Consider the following 26,981-nt stretch of genomic DNA (forward strand, 5'->3'; position numbering starts at 1 on the left):
GTAGGGTGGGTCTCAGGGGATGGGGCAAAGAGGCATGAGCAGTAGGCGAGGAGGCCTCGGGGGGAGGAGAGGAGTGAGAAAAAGGCAGACCAGCAGGCTTCAGCGAAAGAGGCAGAGCAGAGATGGGAAGCGGCCAAACGGGAGTGAGGGTGGAGCACAGACGGTGCCTCAGAGGGAGGAGAATGAGCGATGTGGGGTGGAGTGGGGAGCAATGCCAGGGTTTGGGCACCAATGGCTCCCCCACTTCTAGGGAGCTTCCAGCGCTTGCACCCAGCCTCCCCTAATGCATGAGTCACGGGCCACCTATTCTCTGGGTCTTCACTAGCCAAGCCCCTCCCCAAGCTATACTGACGGGAGAAGCCCTCCTGTTGACACAGTGCTATCTACACCGGGGTTAGGTTGATATAACTGAATTGCTCAGGGGGGGTAAATTTTTTACACCCCTATGTATTGTAGTTACACCGACCTCATTTTGTAGCATAGACCTGTAGAATCATACACACACCTTGGGAGGAAAAATTCACCTGTTCCCCTGCTTTACAGAATCCAAACACAAGCAATGCTTGTCAAGCTCCCGGGGGGGTTGGCAGGGAGTCAGGTGTGGACAGACACCATCAATTAATCACAGGCAGACACCATGGTTTTGCTGGCTAAAGTACCTGTTTTGTAACCAGGAGGTCCAGAGTTCAACTCCCTGTGGTGCTTTGTCATGTGCCTCTTGGGGCACCTGGTATTGGCTACTGTCAGAAGACAAGATACAGAGCTAGATGGACCTTTGGTCAAGACCAGTATGGCTGTTCTTATGGTTTAAATTACACTCACAGGAACTGATAATAGAGTTACTGAAAGTTTGGGTGTTAAGAGCTTATAGGTTAGTGTTCCAGTCCTCTCAAAGATGACTCCCTCCTTCTGGGACAGGGGCAGGTCTGAGCTCTCACACCAAATGCCTCATTGTGGCTGCCAGAATCTGTGGGCAGCTCATTTTGTTTATGTCGAAGGTTGAGTCCTGCTTTGTGCACCATGTCTGAGAATGAAAATCCTAAACCACCCTTTGAAATAACATATGCAGCAGGATGTGTTATTGTCCCTGCCCCAAAGCAGATAGACCAATGGAGAAAAGCCATTGAGTCTAGGGTAATACTTTACTGCGGTTTTACCATTTCCACTTGCTAAACTCCTTCCCAACCTTCTGGGCTCCTAGAGCAGGGTACTGAGCCTGAACTGAGACACGTACACTGCAACTTTACAGCCCAAGCCGCATGACCCCGATTAATCTGACACGGGCCAGCCGTGGGTGTTTCATTGCACTGTAGACGTATGCTAACATTATGTCTACATAGCGATTAAACACCCAGGGCACCTGTCGCAAAGCCCGAGTCAGCTGACTCAGGCTTATAGGGCTTGGGCTGCAAGACTATAAAATTACAGTGCAGACATATGGGCTTGAGCCCAACCTCTGAGACCCCATGAGGGGTGAGGGTTTCTGAACCCAGGCTTCAGTGTGAACACAAATATCTGCACCACAGTTTTCAGCTTCACAGCTTTAGCTCCATGAACCCAAGTCAGATGACCCAAGCCAGCCATGCTGCAATCTTTATCTCTAAGGGTATGTCTCCATTGCAATGTAAGTCCAGGTGTGGCACGAGGTGCTCAAAGCAGCATCCTGGAAGCCCCATATTCACCACTGTCATATAATGATGATATGTTTTGAACAAAGTCTGCCTTGTGAGGTATCATTTTAAAAATTTTGAACTGTTCATCTGTTGAACATTAATGTCTTCTTGCAGTCTATGTGCTAGCATTGTTTGGGAAGTTATGAAGTTTGCTCTGTGTGCATTACAGAAATACGTTATGAGGTTGGGAAATGCCCACCACCAGCCTTTCAGGTGCAACAATGGTGGAGCCAGACTCGCTGCTGGCCCATTAAAGGTATCCACACTCCCAAGGACTATCCCAGAAACTGTGTACAATGCAGACTTCTCCGAGATAGCATGGGGACAATGGACACTGCTTGACTCACATCATAGCAAAGGAGCTTTCTAGCAAGTTGGAAGAAACTATGAAAGAGGGGAAGAGACATCATGACTTGGCCTCTCTACCCCACAACTCAACACTTGGAAACACATCTGGAGGTCAAAGACTGAACTGAAATAATTCAGAAATCAGAAGAGAATAATAATACTACATTCAAATCAAAGTCCCCAAACAGACTAGTATTGGTTTTTCAGCAGAAAATTTTCAATTTGGGGGATTTTGTTTTCCCAGTCAGACCTTGCCAAGGAAAGCAGAAAGAAAATGTTTGAGTTGCCTCTTTCAGAACAGCTTTGCCTAGACACTCTAGCTGTGGGTCACTGTCGTGGCCTTGCTGAGGTGGGGGCATTTTAATAATTTGGGGAGGTCCCAGGGTGTTTGGGGGAGATTGTGAGGATGTTACCTTTTGAGATAAAAACAAAGAAATACAGAACTAGATAATTCTTTTAGAAAACTGGGACTTTTAGACATATTTTATTTGAAGCATGGAAGGTCTGAGTTTCTGAGAAGGTTTTTGTTGGCAGGAAGCAACATGGGTTGGTCTGTCATTGTACCAAAGGGGAGATGGTTGTTTGTTAAGGAGGGAAAGAAGACTAAATGCATCTGACAAGAATGGGATTTGAACCCATGTGTGCAGAGCACAATAGATTAGTAGTTCATCACCTTAACCACTTGGTCACCTTATCTAAGCCACCAAGAAAAAGACAGGAGAAGGAATCTAAGGCCAGCAGAGCTAGAGAGAATAAGGAGTTTTTAAATATTAAGTGTAAGGAGAGTCTGAATATCTCCCCCACTCACATCTAGTGATGAGCCGGGGGAAAGACTTCAGGAACAGACCGTGTTTGCATAGACACACATACTCTGCATAGGTATGCAGCATGATGGGGCCACTTTGCCAAAATGACCAGCCCAGATGAGGAAAGTGACCTGGATGCAGGGATCTCTGACGTCGCTCCTCACACCCGCCCCGCAGCCCCCTAAGGGTGCCTGGAGAAGCAGCATTCCAGGGAGGAGCGGGCAGCAATGCCAGCTGCTCCATGCACACAGGTCAGTTTCCCCATGTGGGCGCAGGAGAGGGTGCAGGGGTTAGGGGTGATGGGGTGTGGGGGAGGGGCAGTGGCTGGGGCACAGGAGGGGAGTGCGGGAGTTAAGGGCAAAGGGGACACAGTGTAGGGGTTAGGGCACAAGAGGGGGCAGGGATTGGGGTGAAGGAGGTGCAAGGGTTGGGAGTGCAGGAGCTGGGGACAAAGGGGGAGTGGGGAGCCCACAGGGGCCAGGGGCAATGGGGATTTGCCAAAATACAAGTTTTGCCCAGGGCACCATTTTCCCTAAGGCCGATCCTGGTGGGGAGTTTCCCTATTGATAATATTTCTTGCTGGGCGGGGGGTGGGGTGGGGGGGAGAGGGGAGAGAGAAGAGGCGTTTTCTCTCTGTTTCTTTCCTCTCCATTTTCTGCTCCTTCCTTCAATTTCAAAATCCTCCCTTGCATTTCAGACTGTGCAGTGATGCCCTCCACACCGCAAGACTCTGGAGTCTTTGGAGCAGAAAGATCCCAGGAGCTGAGGATGAATCCAGGGGTGAGTAGCTGGCAGGAAGGAGTCCTAGCAGCTCTTCTGGGAATGCAGGTGAGGAATGACTCCCCCTTCTCCAGATTCTCCCTGTGGGGCTCTGGGGAGCAGGGAGGGTTGTGTGATAAATTCCATCCAACATCCCCCTTTGATCCAAGCTGAGGGATGTCTCAGCTCTCCATGATCCCCTTGACAGCACCAAACAAGGGATGTTTTCCACTGCCCAGGAGATACCAGCCAGGGATTAAAGGCAGCTCCAGACTTTCCTTTTCTCTGAAATCAAGTTCAAGCTTTTACAAGGAGTTAAAGAAGCCTCAACCCCGCATCTGAATTAATGTCACATTTCTCACTACTTGACAGAAACAAATGTCATTTCAACCCTGGTGAGTCCACTTCAGTCATTCCTCAGCCTGATGCCTTCATCCTCATTCCTTAGGGCATTGTGTCACCATGTGGGCGTTTTGTTTCCCTCCTCAGTTTCACACAGAGACACAATTTCCTTTGCACAGATCCATGAACAGCAAAACCTCCCTGTGTCTCTGGTCTGAGCCAGGGCTTTCAATTCTATTGAAACCTTCTCTCCTGCAATGGCAATGGTCAGACAGAGGGGACGTGGCCACCTTCCCCTCTGACAGTGAGCTAGTCGCTCTCCTCTTTCCTCCTGCTGCTTTTGTTATTCCATAAAGGTCAGGGATGGAATAAAAAGCTGAGTTTACTCCATGGTGAGGAAAGAAAGGCGCTACCAACCCCCTGGAAAGACTCACTGTCTCAGAGAAAACCTGCCCCTGCTATTGGAATCACTGATGTGCTGGTGATATGACGGGAAAAGGGACTGTCCGAATTGTTGAGGAGGGGAATGGAAACAATCTACAGCAACGTCATTAACCACAAACACACTCTAATCATGCTCCAGCCAGAAGGGAAAGGGGCAGGAATTCTTGCTGTTCAGCCATGGACACACTTACACACGTGCACAGCCATGCGTGTGCTGGGGAAGCTCGTCTAGTTAAACAATTGGAAATGACAATTCAGTGAGAACAGAGCCATAGTGCAGTGAGGAAAGGTTTTTAGTCAAGTGATTGTAGGTGAGTGGTTAAGATGATGGAATCTATCGGGGTCTCCCTACACAGGTTTGAAGTCTGCCACCTATGGAAGGACTAGAGTTCTGCTTGCTGTAGTACCTCCACATACTTGGTGCCAACTGGAGCTGGGATTGATTTCACCTCTAGGCAAATCCACACATAAAATGCAATAGTATCACCTCACTTCAGAGTAGAGACGTGAGGTAACAGAAGAATTCTTCCATTGAGCTAGCGCTGCCTGCACTACGGCTTAGGGCAGCTGAACCACATTGCTCAGGTTGGTGGATTTCTCACACCCTGAGAGACAGAGCTAAGCCAACAGAAGTTTCTAGCATAGACCAGCCCTTAGATCTCTCTTAGCCTTTCAATGTGTGCATGGAACTGTGAGGGCTGCAGGCCTGGGCATGGGGGTGTGTGTCACTGGGCAGGGGAGACATGTGTGGTAGTCACATGTCCTCCCCTTTCAATTATGCCCGCTGCCGCATCTGGGGAGACATGTTGTCTTTGTCCTTAACCTCTATTTATTAACAATTACCAAAAGAGAAACACACACTAAGCATACAATGCTAGGCTCACCAATCCTGACCACACAAATGGACTTTCCCTGTTGGCCAGTCAAGGTCGGTCTCGTCTGGGTTCTGGTTGCTGCACATCACGGCCGTGTAGAGTATTCTGACAGCGTTGGTCTTGGGTTGTGTCTTGGAGGTGAGTTCTTCTTCTTCTTTCTTTCAGTCTCTCTGGTTTCCATCTTGGAGCCTGGTTTTTATAATGAAACTTGAGCCCTGCTTAGCTATACCTTGACCAATCATTTGAACAAAACAATAGTTTCCATCAATCTTAGCCTACCACCTAAGAGTTCATCTAAATGTTGACAAAAACAAATTTAAGACCAGACAGTGACAACTATAGGTAGACGAACAGAAATATTACAAATTAAAGCACAGACAAAAGCAATCAACAGTATCTTTTGAACAAAACTGCTGGTATGTAGTTTTGCCAGACAGAGCAGAGATGCTGACTTTCTAATGTTCCAGTGGGTGCCCCCCGGGCTCCACCCCTGTGGCTGTGGGTTCAATCCATTCCATCTCCAGGTGGGTCTTTCATATAGTTTCCCAGGACCAGGATGGGGGTCATCCCAGGATAATGTGGAAGCTCTTGGAGCCCCAAACCACTTCTGCCACCAAGATCAGGAATGATCCCCCCCAATGACTTGCGATAGAATCTGCAGTAAGTTCATATTGAAAATGGTTATTAATGTGGGGCCTCCAAAGTGAGCGGCAGGTGCTGAGAAGCAGAATAATGCTACTGCAATATCTGAACATTGGTAAGCAGGGGAGTGGTGTGGAGGGTCTCTGGAGACATAGAGGAGCTGAAATCCCTCAGAGTTAGGGGAACTAGGCAATGCAGAGTGAAAGGGCTTCACACCCTGCACAGATGGGGCTGAGGGAATCAGCATTTATTGGGGGCTGAGGGATGGGATGGGGCTGCATCGACAGTACAATGGGAGGCAGGTTGGAACAGGCAGGTTGGGAACCTGGGGAACATTTCAATCCTTAACAACACAAAACAGAAAAACGGTCCCGAGTATCTCCCAAGGAATTAACATTTCTTTGCAGAATGCTCGAAGCTTTAACAGAAATGAGTGAAACCAAATGGCCACACGATGGCGCCAGACGCTAAGGAACGAAAAGCCCCAGGATTCTTTTGTGTGCCTGGGCTCTGAAAAGGGATTTGGTTCCACTCATTGCATTGCTGTGGCCGGTAACATCCCAGGAATCAGCCATGTCAATGACCGTGACACCGGGTGTGAGGAGGCTTTAATCTGATTCCAACGGAATAATGATTTTACACCTGAGTTATTAGCGGCAGCTTCCCAAGGGCAAGTCCAATTGGTTCCTCCCAGAGATGGCTGGTCGGGCAACAGGGAATCTCTCTGGCTTCCACTGTCAGTTCTCCAGTATTTCTCCCTCCCTCCCCCACACTATCACATGCCCCCACTGTTAATGAACATAATGGATATAACATGTATGGATATAAACTGACTAGCAGCAACTTTAACCTTGAAATTAGGTGACGGTTTCTAACCACCAGAGGAGTGAAGTTCTGGAACAGCCTTCAAGGGGAGCAGTGGGGGCAAAAAAACCTAACTGGCTTCAAGACTGAGCTTGATAAGTTTATGGATGGGGTGGTGTGATGGGACTGCCTACAATGGCATGTGGCCAATCTGTGATTGCTAGCAGCAAATATCTCCAACGGCCGGAGATGGGAGAATAGGTGGGGGGGCTCAGAGTTACTACAGAGAATTATTTTCCAGGTGTCTGCCTGGTGCGTCTTCTCTGCATGCTCAGGGTCTAACTGATCGCCATATTTGGGGTTGGGAAGGAGTTTTCCCCAAGGTTAGATTGGCAGAGATGCTGGGGATTTTTTTTTTTTGTCTTCCTGTGCAGCATGGGGCATGGGTCACTTGCTGGTTTAAACTGGTATAAATGGTGGATTCTCTGTAACTTGACAGCTTTAAATCTGAGGATGTCAGAGACTCAAGCAGAGGTTAGGGGTCTATTACAGGAGTGGGTGAGTGGGGTCTTTTGGTCTGCAAAGTAAAGGAAGTTGGACTAGATGATCACGCTGGTCCCTTCTGACCTTAAAGGCTCTGAGTCTAAAAGGGAGAGGGAAGTAAAGAGGGAAAAAAATAAAAATAAATCAAACATTGTAATACAAGGATGACTCCAACAGCTCACTGTATAGTCCCACCCCTTTCTTCCTCCACTGTGTGTTTAACAACCTGCTGGGATGTGGGACATTGATTCTCTCATTCTATTGATAAACTGATACAATGTAATTGAAATTAAACCAATTCCCAGGGGAGAAAACATCATATCCCTGCATTGGCTGGCAATTGAACCCAGGTCAACTGTTTGGAAAGCAGCTATGCACACCACTATACCACCAATGCTTGTGGCAAAAGTACCTCTCCTATGTGCCACTTATGCTTGTCAAATGACTCACCACCACCCACAAGTTAAGGACCTGGCTGGACAGGCTTCAGGCAGCCTGTGAGCTGTGGGCAGAGACAGGTTCCCAGAGTGACTGATAGATGGGGACATAGGCGCTACATCCCAGCCTGAGGTAGCACCAACCCCATCTCAGCCAGGGGTCCGGAGCCCCCTGGGAGGCAGCAAGGAGGTTTCGGGGGGGTCTGCCAAAATAAACCAGAAAGTAGGGCCAGCGTTAGACTCACTGGGGCTCAGGGCAGAAAGCTGAAAGCTGAGTCCTACCACCTGGGACTGAAGCCAAAGCAACTTAACTTCATGGGGCCCCCTGTGCTGTGGGGCCCTGCACAATTGCTCTGCTGGCTACCCCCTAACGACAGCCCTGGCTTTTAATCGACTGGACATGCAGGAAAACAGTTTTTGAGGCACGGGTGGGCTGTGGAGGTTTTATACCATGTTGGGGGAGACACAGAAAAAAAAGTTGGGAACCCCTGCTCCAGGGAATCCCAGAGAATAAAGACTCAATCTGACTCAGTGCTGCCAATGCCAATGATTTTGCCTTGAGTCTCATGAGAGTTATTGTTTTCCTTAAAGTCCCAGCTCCTGGAGTCAAGTGGAGATGTGATGATTTCAGCCTTTGCTCTTAAGGAAACAGTACCTTTCTAGCCCTTGTGGCTGTGGAGAAAAAATTCAAAATGTCACCTCAGTGCATCCTAAAGGCTCATCAAGCAGAAGGCAAATAAAAAGATCCCCAAATTTATTATTTTTACATAACCTCGTGATTTTAAAGCCAATCTCATGATTTTTGGTGAGCCTGACTCAGGGTTTTTGAATGTTTGGGGTTGGCCGTACTGCAGACTGAGAGCTGGGCACCCTCCTTCACATCCAGCGCACCCAGAATTTTCTAAAGCATTAACTCTTTCTTCTCATTCATGCTGCTTTAATGCAGCTGGGAATCCCCAGTCCTAGACGTGCTTTTCCACAGACAGTGAATTCCATACAGGGCTGTTCCGGGGGCTCCAGGCCCCCACCCCAGGACTGATGGGGCAGTAACCTCACATCACCACTTTGTGACTCCCAGGGACCCTGCAGGGACAGCAGCTCCATGCTGGGCTTTAGGGCACCCCAAAGCACCTGGGGGGAGGGGGAAGTTCAACTCCTGTGTCGGGGGCTTCTGCTGCCTGGAGGTGACCATATTCTCACAGCCCCCTCCCCTCACAGAGACACTCCATAGCCCTCCCCCTCACAGCCCCTCCACCCCATACTGACACCTCCATGAACTCTCCCCCTTACAGCCCCTGCCCCTCAAACAGACATCTCCATGGACCCTCCCCCTTACAGCCTATCCCCTCACTAAGGCTTTGTCTTCACTACCCGCCGATCCGGCGGGTAGCAATCGGTCTATCAGGGATCGACTTACCGCGTCTAGTGAAGACGCGATAAAATCGATCCCTGATCGCTCTGCCGTCGACTCCGGAAATCCACCACGGCAAGAGGCGGCAGCGGAGTCGGCGGCAGCGCGGCAGCGGTCGACTTTCCCCCGTCCTCACAGCCAGGTAAGCCGACCTAAAATACGCAACTTCAGCTACGGTATTCACGTAGCTGAAGTTGCGTATCTTAGGTTGGACCCCCGCTGTAGTGTAGACCTAGCCAGAGACACTCCATAGTCCTCCCCTTCACAGCACCTCCCTTCACACATAGAGGGACTTGTTTGCTGGAGCCTGACATTACAAACCCAGGGGTGAGATTTCTGAGGATTTACTCACTGAGGGCTGGGCTCAGGCAGCCAGTTTCATCCAGTTATTTCAAACCACAGGCCCCCAGCATCTCCTCTGACCATATTTACCAGTGACACTGCGTGTGGGTGGTGGGTATAAGAGGCTCGAGGAGGCTGAGCCTCCCCAAATGGGGCAAGAAATGCTGGATGTGACACACCTCCCTTTGGAGGGGGGCTGGGCTGCTGCCTTTAGAGTGCCACCGACAGAACCTCCCAAGCAGTGGGGGAGCCACCAGTACTCAGCCCATGGCCCCACCTGTGCTCTGCCCCCATGCCCTGCCCCTGCTCGGAGTCTTCCCCTGAGGACCCCCCACCCACAGGGGCAAGCAGATCTTCTACCCGATCAGCCCCAAGCCAGGTCTTTGTACTGCAAATTATTCCACCATCTGGGAAGGAAAGCACAGCAACCCACAGCTCCAGCTTTGGCAGCTCTTTGCTCTCCCTGGGATAGAAGGCAACAAGTCTATCACTGCTCAGTAGGGTGAACAGATGTCCTGATTTTGTAGGGACAGTCCTGATATTTGGGCACCAACTACCCCCCACCCCCGTCCTGATTTTTCACACTTGCTATCTGGTCACCCTACTGCTCAGTTTGAGGCGAATGTCTCTGTGTTCTCTGCCGGTCATGGAGGGGAGTTTCCCCATTGATAACATTTCTTGCTGGGTCAGGGAGGGGAGAGAGAAAAGGCGATTGCTCTCTGTTTCATTCCCCTCCATTTTCTGTTCCTCCCTTCCCTTCCAGGGTCCTCCCTTCCATTTCAGACTGTGCAGTGACACCCTCCCCGCACCCAGGACTCTGGAGCCTCTGGAACAGCATGATCCCATGAGATCCTCAGTGACCAAGGGTCTTTTCCAACTTCCAGGAGACCCCAGCTTGAGACTAAAGGAAGCTCTCTTCCTTCCTAGGGATCCTCTCTCCCTTCCTGGAGATCAAGGTCATGAAGCCTCAGCCTTGCCTCCTGGGTCTGAATTAATGTCCGATTTCCCACTATCTGCTCGAAAGAAACAAATGTTTCTTACCCAGGTGAGCGGAGTTATTTCAGTTCTCAGTTGGAATCCTTCACCCACATTCCTTAGGAGATACAGACTCTCTGTGACACAGACTGACTGGGGTTCATCTCTGCATGTCCCCAATGGGGAAGGAAAGACACTGAGGGGGAAGGAAGAAGATGGGCAGAAGGAGTCAAATGGGGCTAGACCAGAATAGAGGAGATTTTCTGCCTGTTAAAATGTACTGGATTCTCATTGTTAAAAAAAAGAAATCCACCATTTTCTGCTGGGTTTGAAACATCAGCCTTTCACTTAGGAACCAAAGTTGTTAACCACAGACACAGGTAACTACCTACATTCCAAGTTTGTCTAAGAAGCACCTACAGTGGCTCGTGCAGGGGAAATACAGCTGCAGGTGTGAGTTCAGGCCTCACCCAGAGCATTGGTTTTCATTAGCCATGTAGCTTTCCTCACTTACTTTGTCTAAGGGTTCATCTTCACTACCTGCCGGATCAGCGGGTAGTAATCGATCTATCGGGGATCGATTTATCGCATCTTGTCTAGATGCGATAAATCGATCCCCAAATGCACTCCCCGTCGATGCCGAAACTCCACCACGGCGAGAGGCGGAAGCGGAGTCGACGGGGGAGCCACAGCCATCTATCCCTCGCCGTGAGGACACGAGGTAACTCAATCTAAGATACGTCAACTTCAGCTACGCTATTCTCGTAGCTGAAGTTGGGTATCTTAGATCGATTCCCGCCCCACCAGTGTAGACCAGCCCTAATTCACATGGAAAGTGCTATACTAGGGTGATGAGAGTAAATTATAAACTCTGAAATGCGGAGGTTGGCCCATAGATTGGGATAAGGGATTTGAAAAGAAAAAGCTCTAAGAGTATGTAAGCAGAGTCAGGATGAGCTCTACCCTGACATCTGGTGGTGAATTATGGCGAGTGTGGAAAAGAACTCCAGGGGCTGATCTTGTTTGCATAGGCACACCCACCCGCCTGGCATGAAACAACAGCAACTGAAAGTGGTTACTTTGGCTGGTGTGGGATCCCCAGTTTCTCTGCTATTGGGGCAGGAAGAATAAAGTTTTGTTACCCTGATTCTGTGAATCAAGGCCAGTGGAACTGTTGTATGACAGAAGGACTGAGTTAGTCCTTCACCATTACCTAAGTAGCACTTGCTTGACAAGGGGCATGGGTTACAAAACCCAGTGAATTGAGAGAGAGGATGGGGGCAGGTATTTGTACCTGATGGTATGGGTCCTCCTGAGGGCCTGAAACACAATTGTACTACCTCCTTTCTCCACTGTTGAATGTCAGAGCTAGTTTTGATTCTATTAGGAGTCTAGTTACAGGCTGCTGAACTGAATTCACTTTGGGCCAATGGTGCACCAGCACTGGGGCTCTTCTACTATAGACTGAAATTGTTAAGAGCTGAAATCACAAAAGAGCTAAAGTTATTAAGAGCTGAGATCACCGAGTGCTGTGTTAACTAGTGGGGGAGCCTGAAGCTATATTGCTAAGCAGCTGGCGGAGCAGCGAGTGGCGCGGGGTGGGTTGGAGCGGCCCAAGGAAGGGCGAGTGGAGCTGTTTGGGGGGATGGCTGGAGCGGCTCACAGGTCGGTGAGCGGAGCAGCTTGTAGAGCGGAGCAGTTCGTGGGACGGCAGGAAGTGGACTGGCTTGTGGTGAAGGCTGTGGCGGAACCCCATGGAGAGACAGCCAGCTGGCCTCGGATCACGTAAGGTGCCCCTTAACACCCTGCATGCCCCCCTTTTACTCTGGGGCTGCACTGACCAGGGACAGAGACTTTGGGGTTTGTTGGACTTTTGGGACTTTGGGTGGTTGCTGGACCCAAGAGACTTTGGGGGTGTTGGACTTTGGGGACTCTGGGTGATTTTTGGGTTGTTGGATTCAAGAACCAAAGGGAACGGACACAGCCCAATTTGCTGGGGTGGGTTTTTTTTGCTCATGGTTTGTGTTATGAATCCTGTTTGTGGTGTTTTTCCAATTTAATGCTGATGTTGTTTACCTCATGTTATTAAACATTTTCTGCTACACTCAGACTCTGTGCTTGCGAGAGGGGAAGTATTGCCTCTTAGAGGCACCCAGGGGGTGGTATGTAATTGTCCCAGGTCACTGGGTGGGGGCTTGAGCCGGTTTTGCATTGCGTTATTGAAACGGAACCCCTAGATACAGAACCCGGCCCTTGTTGCTGCCAACTTAGATGGGCAGAAGGGTTACAAGTATAAAACCAGTCTTCAGGGGCAGGTATGGTAACTTCGTAACAGGGATCCATTTGGGGGAGGGGGTTTCACTTCCTCTGTTAAAAGTACTGAGAGGTATTTTAAGATGAAGATAAATTATTAAGAGTTGACTGGCATGTCCTGCGTTAAAGAAAGAAAGGGACCTGGGTTAATAGTCTGAAGATTTGCATCACCGTCACTGTCTGACCCCCCTTCAGTTCAGAGGAGGTTTGTACTTTGCTGTCTGGAACGCACAGACTCCTGGAGAGCAGTGGCAGCTGTTTCCATGCAGAGAGCCTGGCACTTAGGAGACTTTCTTGACTTGCTGTTTTAAAGCAATTCAATAAAATAAGGGTGGAGCTACAATGTCCAGTCCAAAATTACAGCCCCGCTGGTGCAAAAATGCTATTTTAGGATGTAAGCAGGAGGCTTCCAGCTCTAGGACACCTGACCAGAGAGCTCAGTGGGGGGTGTAATAGCTGCTGACTCTGAGGGGCCTGGGCTAAATCCACTTGCAGGTGGAAGTAATTCAATTTATTTGATTGATAATGAGTACCAGCTACCAGGGGAGAAGCCCTGAGAGCCCGCTGCCACTCCAGTTGCTGCCCCAGAGGGGGGAGCCCTGGGGGCCAGCTGCTGCTCTGGCCACCCCAGGAGTGCGACCAGGGGCCACCAAGCTGTGGCTGCTCCTGCTCCCCTCGGTACCACTGATCAAGTGGTCCCAGGGCCAGCCGCATTGGCCGCTGCTTGGGCAGTCCCCGGAGCCAGTTGATTGGGTGGCCCTGGAGTCAGCCACAGTGGCCGTTGCAGAAGTCACAGAGGTCGCAGGAAGTCACAGAATCCGTCACTTCCACCACCTCCGTGACAGACACAGATCCCTTACAATAAGACAAAGCCCTCCCTGCTGTGACTGCAGTTCCTGGAAGGAAAGAGAAGAACAAAAAGTGAAGAGAGAAAGAAAAAGAGACTCCCTGTCACACACACACACCCCGCTCCCTTCCCCCTTGTATTCTGTAACCCCATCTCACTGGGTTCCCTCTGCTGGTGCCATGGGGGTGACACTAGAGTTCTGGGGATTTGCGGGGAAGGGAAGGGGGCTCTTCACTTCTCAACATTTCACACAACTTTGTCTTTGGGCTGAAATTTCTCTTGTGGGGCCTCTAAGTCAGAGCTGTAAACCCCTCCTTTAGTTGGGAGGGGAGGTGTAAATTGCGGAGTAGGCAGAGAATTCTCCCATAAAGGGTCATATTGTTCTGGTGACTGGTTCTGACGTGGGTCACACGTCCTCTGACACAGGATCATGTGCAGAACATGGAAGCTTTGGCTTTTCCTAAATGCTGTAGACTGTGAGTTCCTGGGAAAGGGCAGGGGGAGAGGGAGCAAGAGGAGAAAGGCAGAGATATTGGAGATGAGAAATGGGGGGGAGAAGAAAGAGACAGAGAACACAGAGAGAGAATATATGATTGAAGCAAAACAGGTGTCCCCACTCAATCTTGCTCATCACAGGTGTTCAGCGAGATGGGCAGTAGCACGTTTTCCACAGTGTCAAGTCTGAACTTAGATTCTAGCAACATGAGTTCAAATATCAAGGGGATCTCCACATATCTGATCTATTTCCCACCCCCATCCCTCTTTAGTATTATTTTTTTATTTTGAAGTGTTTGACTTAACTGTGATCTTCTCTTTCCCTACCTGTATTGCAATGTTGAGTTTATTTTTATTTTGCCTCCCTTTTGTTCATGTGATTATAACTGTAACAGCAAAGCAATCTGCAGGAGCAAAAACTGACTCAAAACTTTATTTCTCCATCATGCAGGAACATCATACAAACATCTCACACAGCTGGAATCATAACACTGAAGGTAAGGGGGTTGGAGATGCAGGTTTGCAAGTGTTCTGTCTTTTGCAGATGTCACATTCCAGCCCCCTGTGTGTCTCCATCCTATATGACCTGCTGGGCTTTGAGACATTTATTGTCTCATTCTATTGATAATGTGATTATAACACAATGTGACTGAAATTAAACCACTTCCAGACAAGAAAATAACAAATGAGAAAAATCACTATTGCATTGGCTAGGAATCAAACCCAGATCAACTGGGTGGTTGGAGTCTGCTATAGACCACCAGACCAGGGGGATGAGGTGGACGAGGCTTTCTTCTGGCAACTAGCAGAAGTTGCTAGATCGCAGGCCCTGGTTCTCATGGGAGACTTTAATCACCCTGATATCTGCTGGGAGAGCAATACAGCGGTGCACAGACAATCCAGGAAGTTTTTGGAAAGTGTAGGGGACAATTTCCTGGTGCAAGTGCTGGAGGAACCAACTAGGGGCAGAGCTTTTCTTGACCTGTTGCTCACAAACAGGGAAGAATTAGTAGGGGAAGCAAAAGTGGATGGGAACCTGGGAGGCAGTGACCATGAGATGGTCAAGTTCAGGATCCTGACACAAGGAAGAAAGGAGAGCAGCAGAATACGGACCCTGGACTTCAGAAAAGCAGACTTTGACTCCCTCAGGGAACAGATGGGCAGGATCCCCTGGGAGAATAACATGAAGGGCAAAGGGGTCCAGGAGAGCTGGCTGTATTTTAAAGAATCCTTATTGCGGTTGCAGGAACAAACCATCCCGATGTGTAGAAAGAATAGTAAATATGGCAGGCGACCAGCTTGGCTAAACAGTGAAATCCTTGCTGATCTTAAACGCAAAAAAGAAGCTTACAAGAAGTGGAAGATTGGACAAATGACCAGGGAGGAGTATAAAAATATTGCTCAGGCATGCAGGAGTGAAATCAGGAAGGCCAAATCACACTTGGAGTTGCAGCTAGCAAGAGATGTTAAGAGTAACAAGAAGGGTTTCTTCAGGTATGTTAGCAACAAGAAGAAAGTCAAGGAAAGTGTGGGCCCCTTACTGAATGAGGGAGGCAACCTAGTGACCGAGGATGTGGAAAAAGCTAATGTACTCAATGATTTTTTTGCCTCTGTCTTCACAAACAAGGTCATCTCCCAGACTGCTGCACTGGGCAGCACAATATGGGGAGAAGGTGACCAGCCCTCTGTGGAGAAAGAAGTGGTTCGGGACTATTTAGAAAAACTGGACGTGCACAAGTCCATGGGGCCGGATGTGCTGCATCCGAGGGTGCTAAAGGAGTTGGCGGATGAGATTGCAGAGCCATTAGCCATTATTTTTGAAAACTCATGGCGATCGGGGGAGGTCCCGGATGACTGGAAAAAGGCTAATGTAGTGCCCATCTTTAAAAAAGGGAAGAAGGAGGATCCGGGGAACTACAGGCAAGTCAGCCTCACCTCAGTCCCTGGAAAAATCATGGAGCAGGTCCTCAAGGAATCAATTATGAAACACTTAGAGGAGAGGAAAGTGATCAGGAACAGTCAGCATGGATTCACCAAGGGGAAGTCGTGCCTGACTAACCTAATTGCCTTCTATGATGAGATAACTGGCTCTGTGGATGAGGGGAAAGCAGTGGATGTGTTATTCCTTGACTTTAGCAAAGCTTTTGATACGGTCTCCCACAGTATTCTTGCCGCCAAGTTAAAGAAGTATGGGCTGGATGAATGGACTGTACGGTGGATAGAAAGCTAGCTAGATCGTCGGGCTCAACGGGTAGTGATCAATGGCTCCATGTCTAGTTGGCAGCCAGTTTCAAGCGGAGTGCCCCAAGGGTCGGTCCTGGGGCCGGTTTTGTTTAATATCTTTATTAATGATCTGGAGGATGGTGTGGACTGCACTCTCAGCAAGTTTGCCGATGACACTAAACTAGGAGGCATGGTAGATACACTAGAGGGTAGGGATCGGATACAGAGGGACCTAGACAAATTAGAGGATTGGGCCAAAAGAAACCTCATGAGGTTCAACAAGGACAAGTGCAGAGTCCTGCACTTAGGACGGAAGAATCCCATGCACTGCTACAGACTAGGGACCGAATGGCTAGGTAGCAGTTCTGCAGAAAAGGACCTAGGGGTCACAGTGGACGAGAAGCTGGATATGAGTCAACAGTGTGCTCTTGTTGCCAAGAAGGCTAACGGCATTTTGGGCTGTATAAGTAGGGGCATTGCCAGCAGATCGAGGGACGTGATCGTTCCCCTTTATTCGACATTGGTGAGGCCTCATCTGGAGTACTGTGTCCAGTTTTGGGCCCCACACTACAAGAAGGATGTGGAAAAATTGGAAAGAGTCCAGCGGAGGGCAACAAAAATGATTAGGGGTCTGGAGCGCATGACTTATGAGGAGAGGCTGAGGGAACTGGGATTGTTTAGTCTCCAGAAGAGAAGAATGAGGGGGGATTTGATAGCAGCCTTCAACTACCTGAAGGGGGGTTCCAAAGAGGATGGAACTCGGCTGTTCTCAATGGTGGCAGATGACAGAACAAGGAGCAATGGTCTCAAGTTGCAGTGGGGGAGGTCTAGGTTGGATATTAGGAAACACTATTTCACTAGGAGGGTGGTGAAGCACTGGAATGCGTTACCTAGGGAGGTGGTTGAGTCTCCTTCCTTGGAGGTTTTTAAGGCCCGGCTTGACAAAGCCCTGGCTGGGATGATTTAGTTGGGAATTGGTCCTGCTTTGAGCAGGGGGTTGGACTAGATGACCTCCTGAGGTCCCTTCCAACCCTGATATTCTATGATTCTATGAACTGCTTGGAAAGCAGCTATACTCACCACTATACCACCAATGCATCTGGTGGAAAATCCCTTTCCTGCATGTTATGGGTGCTATCAAAGGTGGTGACATGACCATGGAGCTACTAAGCAGGGTGGATGGGCTGGAGGCTGCCTGACAGCCAGGAGCAGAGTTAGGATCCCAGAGTGACTGAAAGCGGGCAAAGGTGAAAACAGATCTCATTGGGAGCTGGCCCCATACCCTACCTGCCCCTAGGAGAGGAGAACTGAAGCTCAACTTCAATCATAGAAAAATCTTCCCTGAGAAGGAAGGGAACAGCTTGTTTTACAGACAAGGTTTGTGTTTGTTCCTGATACATACAGAGGGGCTGGATAGTGCTGATTCCAGACTCGGGGAAGATAAGGAACAAATTCAGGCTGCCAGTGACCTGCAGGAGGGAGATGATTTTTTGATTGTGATGGATGCTTTGTCCTAAAGGACTTTGTCTGCCCCCTTCTAGTGACTGTTTGGTACAGGAATGCAGCCCTCACTCCTGGGTCTCTCCTGAGGAAATAATGTTTCTGTGCAAAACACCAAAGCTTTTAACAGAAAGGAGGGAAAGGAAATGGCCACACGATGGGACCAGGACATAAGGAATGAAACACAAGATGCTTCTCCCATGTGCATTGACTTTTAACCTTGTTGTTTGCAATGTTGTTGTATCTGTGTTGGTCCCAGGACATGAGAGACAAGGGGGAGGGGGGGGGTCACATAATATCTTTTAAAGGACCAAGGAAGGGAGTGTTATTTACTCCTTCTCATAACACAAGAAGTAGGAGGGGTCACCAAATTAAATGAATAAGCTGCAGGTTTGAAATGAACAAAAGGAAATATTTATTCACAGAACATAACAGCCATATTGGGTCAGACCAAAGGTCTATCAAGCCCAGTATCCTATCCTCTGACCGTGGCCAAAGAAACATTTGGGGACCACTTACAGGTACTTAGAATCATAGAAGATTAGGGTCAGAAGAGACCTCAGGAGGTCAAAGCAGGACCACCCCAACTAAATAATCTCAGCCAGGACTTTGTCAAGATGGGTCTTAAAAACAGCTAACGATGGAGATTCCACCAGTAACCTAGGTAACCCATTCCAGTGCTTCTCCATCCTCCTAGTGAAATAGTTTTTCCTAATATCCAATCTAGACCTCCCCCACTACAATTTAAGACCATTGCTTCTTGTTCTGTCATATGCCCCCACTGAGAACAGCGTAGATCCATCCTCTTTGGAACCCCCTTTCAGGTAATTGAAGGCTGTTATCAAACCCCTCTCCCACTCACTCTTCTCTTTTGCAGATTAAGTCCAGTTCCCTCAGCCTCTCCACATAAGTCATGTGCCCCAGACCCCTGATCATTTTCATTGCCCTGTGCTGGACTCTGTCTAATTTGTCCAAATCCTTTCTGTAGTGGGGGGCTCAAAACTGGATGCAGTACTCCAGATGTGGCCTCACCAGTGTCGAATAGAGGGGAATAATCACTTCCCTCAATCTGCTGGCAATGCTCCAACTAATGCAGCCCCATATGCCATTAGCCTTCTTGGCAACAAGGGCACACTGTGAACTCATATCCACCTTCTCATCCACTGTACTTTTCTGCAGAACTTCTGCTTAGCCAGTGGATCCAAAACCTGTAGCGGTGCATGGGATTCTTCCGTCCTAAGTGCAGGACTCTGCACTTTTACTTGTTGAATCTCATCCAAATTCTTTTGGCCCAATCCTCCAATTTGTCTAGGTCACACTGGACCCAATCCCTACCCTCCAGCCCTTGGATTCTTTACATGCTTTCACAGGTCAAAGAGCACATGTTCCATTATTTCATAGGGAAGAGTTTTAGGGCAATTTTATTCAGGGAACTAGCTATAGGGTGCTTCCCCTGTGTGGATTTGACAGGTGGATCAACATAGATGCACACTGTGACCCTTGTCAGGGTGCTGAGGACTGTTGCCACCTGCCACTAGAAAGAGGGACTTTTGCATTTGGCATCTGGATGTTAGCGACCAAACTCACCAGCCTGTCAGGCACTCAAGCACCCTCCTCTGAGCCACAACAGCCCTGCCAGTTGCCAACAGATCTTGATGACTCTGATGCTCAGTTTTCACTGCCTCAGCATTCTCGACCCCACCTAGAGTCCGGGGTAGAGTCCTTAGATCCCTCTTCATATTTCAGACCCCAGGCAGTGCCGCATTCTTGCCCAGCAACTCACTGTCTGCCCCAGGAGAACCAGCTGGTGGGCTGCATCCACAGGCAGACAGCTTATACCGCTCCCCTCAGAGCAGCAGCCACAGCCGTTGGCAGCTAATCCCCACCTGAGGCTTGGGGGAAGGAGCTGGGGATCACTTATTTCTTCCATACATCGAGTCTCAGTGTGTTTGAACACATTTCTCTCTAAAACGGATTTAAATTTAGAGGCCCTCTGTGACGAACTGGGACTGTTCTTACTGTGATCTGTAAGTGCTGACAGGGGAGTGTGGCTGGGATGGTCTCCATTGGGGGATGGGAGAATGACTGAAGGGAAATACCTGAGCCTGTAACATGAGAACCCAGGAGGGGGCTGGGGCGAGGTGACACCTTTGCCCGGGAAACTGAACAAAGGCTGTGGGAGGGGTCGCTGAGGGGGGAGTCGGGGGAAGCTGGCTGGTGAGGAGGCTGGAGGCAGGGAGGGCTCTGACCTCTGGAGGGGGGCTGGGGTGCCCGAGGACCCCAAGATGGACCTAACTGAGGGGTATCCTGTTGTCTGTGCCTGCAAGACCTGTCTCGGACTGTATTCCCGTCGTCTAAATAAACCTTCTGCTTTACTGGCTGGCTGAGAGTCATGGTGAATCGCAGGGAGCCGGGGGTGCAGGGCCCTGAGTCCCCCCATACTCCGTGACACCCTCCCCCCATTTCTGCTTTGCATGTGCCTCATTCCTGTACATAAAACATAAGAACAGCCACACTGGGTCAGACCAATGGTCCATCTAGCCCAGTGTCCTGTCTCCCAACAGTGATCAATGCCAGATGCTTTAGAGGGAATGAACAGAACAGGTAATCATGAAGTGATCCATCCCGTTGCCCATTCCCAGCATCTGTACAGATGTGAACACAAAAACATTTGGGGACCACTTGCAGCTACTTAGACTCATAGAAGATTAGGGTTGGAAGAGACCTCAGGAGGTCATCTAGTCCAACCCCTGCTCAAAGTAGGACCAATCCTCAACTAAATCATCCCAGCCAGGGCTCTGTGAAGCTGGGCCTTACAAACCTCTAAGGATGGAGATTCCACCACCTCCCTAGGGACCCCATTCCCGTGCTTCACCACCCTCCTAGGGAAACAGTTTTTCCTAATATCCAACGTAAACCTCCCCCACTGCAACTTGAGACCATTGCTCCTTGTTCTGTCATCTGCTACCACTGAGAACAGCTGAGCTCCATCCTCTTTGGAACCCCCTGTGACGTTATTGACATAATCTGGGACCATATAGAACATCGTTGCAACCGAAGTCCTGTAGTGGCAGCAAATCTTGTATAAAGGGGGTCAAATGAGGTGTCTAAGACAAAGTTATGGTTTACTGGTTATGATTATGCTGTCTATATGTGTGTGTCAGTTTTGTAGTTGAAGTTGTGAATATTGGCTCTATACTGTCTGTATTTCAAACTTAGGCTATGCTTCTGGGTGAGACACCCCAGCCAAATTGGTGTCAGCTCTGCCTAGCCTGCTTGATGGCCCATTAAGCACCATCAGCTATACAATTGACCCATTGGGAGAAGGCAGACACACCTTGTGACTCAGCAATGTATGCAGGAACTGGCCCATGTGACTCCAGATTCCATTTTGCTGTAATTTTCCACAGTAAGGACAAAGGGTGTTCTTACACCTGGAAAAGACTATAAAAAGGCTGATCCCTCTCCTCCATGTTGTCTTCAATCCTGCTTCTTACCTCTGGAGGGACTTTGCTACAAACTGAAGCTCTGAACAAAGGACTGATGACCCATCCCAGCTGGGGAAGTTCCAGAGACTTGATTTGAACCTGCAGTTTCTATCACTGCTACAAGCCTGAACCAAGAACTTTGCCATTACTGCATGTAATTAATTTCATTTAACCAATTCTAGCTCTCATCTATATCTTTTTCCTTTTATGAATAAATCTTTAGATTTTAGATTCTAAAGAATTGGCAACAGCATGATTTGTGGGTAAGATCTGATTTGTATATCGAGCTGGGTCTGGGGCTTGGTCCTATGGGATCAGGAGAACTTTTTTCTTTTAGTGGGGTATTGGTTTTCATAACCATTTGTCCCCATAACGATGGCACTGGTGGTGATACTGGGAAACTGGAGTGTCTAAGGGAATTGCTTGTGAGACTTGTGGTTAGCCAGTGGGGTGAGACCAAAGTCCTCTTAGTCTGGCTGGTTTGGTTTGCCTTAGAGGTGGAAAAACCCCAGCCTTGGGCTGTAATTGCCCTGTTTTAAGCAATTGGTCCTGAATTGGCACACTCAGTTGGGTCCCACCAGAACCACATCGTTACACCCCCTTCAGGTAGTTGAAGGCTGCTATCAAATCCCAACTCAGTCTTTTCTTCTGCAGACTAAATAACTCCAGTTCCCATACCCTCTCTTCATAAATCATATGCCCAGGCCCCCTAATAATTTTCATTGCCCTCCACTGAACTCTCTCCAATTTGTCCACATCCTTTCTGTAGCAGGGGCCCCAAAACTGGACACAGTACTCGAGACGTGGCCACACCAGTGCCGAATAGAGGGGAATAATAACTTCCCTCAATCTGCTGGCAATGCTCCTTCTAATGCTGCCCAATATGCTGTTAACCTTCCTGGCAACAATGGCACATTATTGACTCATATCCAGCTTCGCATCCACTGTAATCCCCAGGTCTTTTTCTGCAGAACTGCCGCTTAGCCAGTCGGTCCCCAGCCTGTAGCAGTGCATGGGACTCTTCCGTCCTAAGTGCAGGACTCTGCACTTGTCCTTATTGAACCTCCTCAGATTTCTTTTGGCCCAATCCTCCAATTTGTCTAGGTCACTTTGGACCCAATCCCTACTCTCCAGCACTTGGATTCTTTACATGCTTTCACAGAGGGAAGAGCACATGTTCCATGATTTCATAGGGCAGAGTTTTAGGGCTATTTTGATTCAGGGAGCTATGCTATACGGTGCTTTCCCTGTGTGGATTTGACAGGTGGATCAACATAGATGTACATTGTGCCCCTTCTCAGGGTGCTGAGGGCTGCGAGTCTCCTTGTTGCCACCTGCCACTAGTAAAAGGGACTTTTGCATTTGGCAGCTGGATGGTTAGCGACCAAACTCACCAGCCTGTCAGGTACTCAAGCACCCTCCTCTGAGCTACAGCAGCCCTGACAGTTGACAATAGAGGCACCCTAACCCCTGAGTTCCTTCAATGTGTCCCCCTCCAGGGTCCAGCTCCGATCACCAGATACTCAGGGTATGTCTATACTACCTGCCGAATCGGCGGGCAGCGATCGATCCAGCGGGGGTTGATCTATCGCGTCTAGTGTAGATGCAATAAATCGATCCCCCGAGCGCTCTCCCGTTGACTGCTGTACTCCAGCTCGGTGAGAGGCACAGGCAGAGTCTACGGGGGAGCTGCAGCAGCTGACTCACCGCGATGAAGACACCACGGTAAGTCGATCTAAGTACATCGACTTCAGCTAAGTTATTCATGTAGCTGAAGTTGCGTAACTTAGATCTATCCCCTCCCCTAAGGTAGACCAGGGCTCAGAACAATCCCAGATCCTCTCTGCCCGAAGCAATGGTACATCCCAGGTTACCAGTTTTACTGTAGACCACTGCTACTGTATCACACACAGCACTTGAGTACAGTTATCGAACAAAGGGAAATTTATTTAACAAAGGATAGATTTAAACAGAAACAAATGTGAGTGATGGAAACAAACAGTTACAAACAAAACAAAAATCACAAAATGCAACCTAAACTTTTTAATAGTTACCTTTCCTATCTAAGTAGATTGAAGTGTGAGGTGACAGTCTAATGTAGTGACTGCTAGTCCCTAGGAGCCATGCCCCTGCCTTTCTTGAAGCACGACTGGTCATTAGTGATCTCCTTGGTGAATGGACCCAGAGTGTTTCTCTCCACCCGGTTATAAACTGAATCAGTCTTTTGTGTATATTCACAGAAAGCACCATTTCCTCATTATCATATTGTCATTTACACTTCCACAGGGTTTCGATGTCTATAATTTGTCTTTGATAGTTTTCTATTGGCTTTTCTGGGCTGGTGCAAAGGTTGACAATGAAGCAATACATCGCATAACTGGCTAGCAAAGGGATGGGTGACAATTCCGTCCCACTTGAATGGCCATCCCCAACAAGACCTATGATTGGGGTGACTCACTTTCATGACAATACCATATGGACATAATTTTCCATATACTTACATTACTCCTTCAATATGACTCATACACACCTCTTGCAGTGATTACTGAAAGCTTGTAAATTATTGTTACGCCTAGAGATCTCACTGCTATGCTTCCTGGATAAATATACTAAAAATCAGTGCATTAGGTGTGATGAGTTTGTCAGGTTTGAGACAGGAGTTTCTTGTGAATTACTTTGACCTCTTTGCCAATTGGCACCAAAGAGCTTTTATCACAGATGCACTGAGCTATACAGTCACACCCTGATACAATAGAAAGGCCATCACAAAAAACAGAGAAAGGAACAATAAAATACTAAAATGACAACAGTTGGAACTCAACATTTCTCTCACTCTTTGGACTGATGGGTACCAAGAGCTTTTCCCTCAGTTGAACCAGGCAATCGGATAGCTGCTCAGCCCTCCATACTAGCAGCTCTCTCATATACAGGGAGATGGGTCAAAATTGGAATTGATGTCATGACTTGCTTCGCATAGAGGATCAATCTGTCTAAGGCTATGTCTACCCTTCAAACACTGGAAGTATTCTTCTGAGAACTTAACAGTGTCTACACTGGGGCTTAGGTCACATTAACTACTTCTCTCAGTGGAGCAGATTTCTCACACCCCTGAGAGATGTGGCTATGTCAACATAGCTTTTCAGTGTAGACCAGCCTTTACATAGCTTTTTGATATGAAAGGCAATGGACTTCAGCCTTTTCCTTGGTATTGATGGTTGACAATTGCAGCTCTCCTACCTGCTGGACACATCCTATGACAGATGTCATGCCTTTCCTTTGCAAATTAGAGCAGTGGGGAAGTCAGTCACCCTTACAGTGTAAGTGGGTAAAAAGTTATACAACTTGTCTCCTCGAGTAGTTTTCCTTTTAATAGAAATTGACTTTGAAGCTAAGCAAAATATGTTCTATTTGAAATACAAAAAAATAATCTATACAGGCCCAATATTCTCTTATACACTCTAACACCTATTCTCCCACCCCAACCTTTGGAGTGAGGTTTTCTACCAAAACTCCTTACACTACAGGGGGTAAATTAAATCAAATTAACTTTTGAAGATTAGCCATCATTTCCTGTATGAATAACAAAAGAAAAACAAGACAACTTTCAGTTTTCCAAAATAATTCAGATCATCAAACAATTAGTCTCTTACTCTTTAACCAATAACATCACCTATTATTTCATTTTCACTAGTAACTAATATATTCAAAGATCACAAATTCTTGTCATATATGTTAGTTTTCTTTTAATCCCCATTGCCAACAACTGAACCTTGGCTCAAATTATGGTTTGTCCCAACACTTCTGTGAGTTCATATATCTCTGGTTCTTCTGCCATGTATGTTGGTGGAAGGCATCTCCTATGTGGGAATGTTAGCATCATGAGGAAAAATACCTCTCTTTTCACACTTTAAATCTTTCAAAGTAGGAGGAGGTAAGGGAGAAGTGATGTAAATGCATAAGACACAAGAGAAAACTGTCTGGTGTACACTAAAGACATTTATCGGTATAACTATATTGCTCAGGGGTGTGAAAAATCGACACAGCTGAGCAACGTAGTTACACAGCTCTAATCCCCTGTGTAGATAGCGCTACATCAGCCTGCCAACAGGACTCTGTTGCTTTTTACATCTCCTTCCAGCATCACAGAGGCTGAAATGACACTTTTTTCTTGCCCCTGCTCCTCTTCATTTAAATATAATTTGAAAAGTTCCCATTATAACGGCTCTTCAGCACAACCCAGAGCAACGTGAGAACAATTGGCAATGATACAATCTGTATCATTGGTAACTCTAACAATAACTTTGCAATAGGAGGAATGGTATAAATGTGATGCTCCCTTGTTTCTTATGGGAAGGGCACACTCGAATTACTCATGGGACAATGGAGTTGATAGAAAGGACAAATGGGCCCACCTCAAAGAGGTCAAACTGCAAAAGGCAAAAATGGGCCACTCATCTGGACAAGCTGAGGGATATTGGTGCTGCAAACAGTTCAAACAGCTTTTAAAAGTTACTATGTGGGAATCAGGAAAAGTATTAAAGAAAAAGTATTGATAGCCCTAGAGGTTTTTATGGTGTTGATCTCCCTTCCAGATTCTCTGATGGCTAACATGGGCTCAGTGGCAAGACAAGGTTTTCCCCACACTCACTGCTTCCATAGGGTCTCATACCTGTGTGCATTCTCTGATGGCTAATAAGCTGCTGGCTGCGCATGAAGGTTTTCCCACACTCACTGCATACATAGGGCCTCTCCCCTGTGTGGATTCTCTGATGCCTAATAAGGTGTGAACTGCAATTGAAGGTGTTCCCACACTCAGTGCATTCATAGGGCCTCTCTCCTGTGTGGCTTCTCTGATGCCCAGTAAGGTGAGAGCTGTGAGTGAAGCTTTTCCCACACTCACGGCATTCATAAGGCCTCTCCCCTGTGTGAATTCTCTGATGTTTAGAAAGGGCTGAGCTGCTAGTGAAGCTTTTCCCACACTCACTGCATTCAAAGGGCCTCTCCCCTGTGTGGATTCTCTGATGTTCAGAAAGGGCCGAGCTAGTAATGAATCTTTTCCCACACTCACGGCATTCATAGGGCCTCTCCCCTGTGTGAATTCTCTGATGTTGAGAAAGGACTGATCTTTCAGTGAAGCTTTTCCCACACTCACGGCATTCATAGGGCCTCTCGCCTGTGTGGATTCTCTCATGAAGAACAAGGTTTGATTTGTAAGTGAAGGTTTTCCCACACTCACTGCATTCAAAGGGCCTCTCCCCTGTGTGGATTCTCTGATGTTCAGAAAGGGCCGAGCTAGTAATGAATCTTTTCCCACACTCACGGCATTCATAGGTCCTCTCCCTTGTGTGGATTCTCCGATGGTGAAAAAGGCCTGATCTTTGAGTGAAGCTTTTCCCACACTCATGGCATTCATAGGGCCTCTCGCCTGTGTGGATTCTCTCATGAGGAACAAGGTTTGATTTGTAAGTGAAGGTTTTCCCACACTCACTGCATTCAAAGGGCCTCTCCCCTGTGTGGATTCTCCAATGCTGAAAAAGGCCTGATCTTTGAGTGAAGCATTTTCCACACTCACTGCATGTATTTTTCCTCTTTCCCATGAGGATTTCCTGCTGTGTTGTGGTTTCCTTGACACTCTTCTGAGTTCCCTGACAGGAAATAAATTTACCCATTTTCTCTCCTGGCTGGTTTCCCTGCTCTCTTTCTGGTCTGTGCTG

At 48.1% G+C, this 26,981-nt stretch overlaps 1 non-coding gene across 1 annotated transcript; it reads right to left on the minus strand.

Annotated features, from left to right (window-relative positions):
* Positions 1-2,635: 2,635 nt before the first annotated feature.
* On the minus strand, positions 2,636-2,717 carry TRNAS-ACU (transfer RNA serine (anticodon ACU)). The gene has a single exon. It is a non-coding gene; the product is annotated as a tRNA-Ser (tRNA).
* Positions 2,718-26,981: the final 24,264 nt, after the last annotated feature.

The sequence above is a fragment of the Emys orbicularis genome, chromosome 15, assembly GCF_028017835.1.
Source record: "Emys orbicularis isolate rEmyOrb1 chromosome 15, rEmyOrb1.hap1, whole genome shotgun sequence".
NCBI lineage: Eukaryota > Metazoa > Chordata > Testudines > Emydidae > Emys > Emys orbicularis.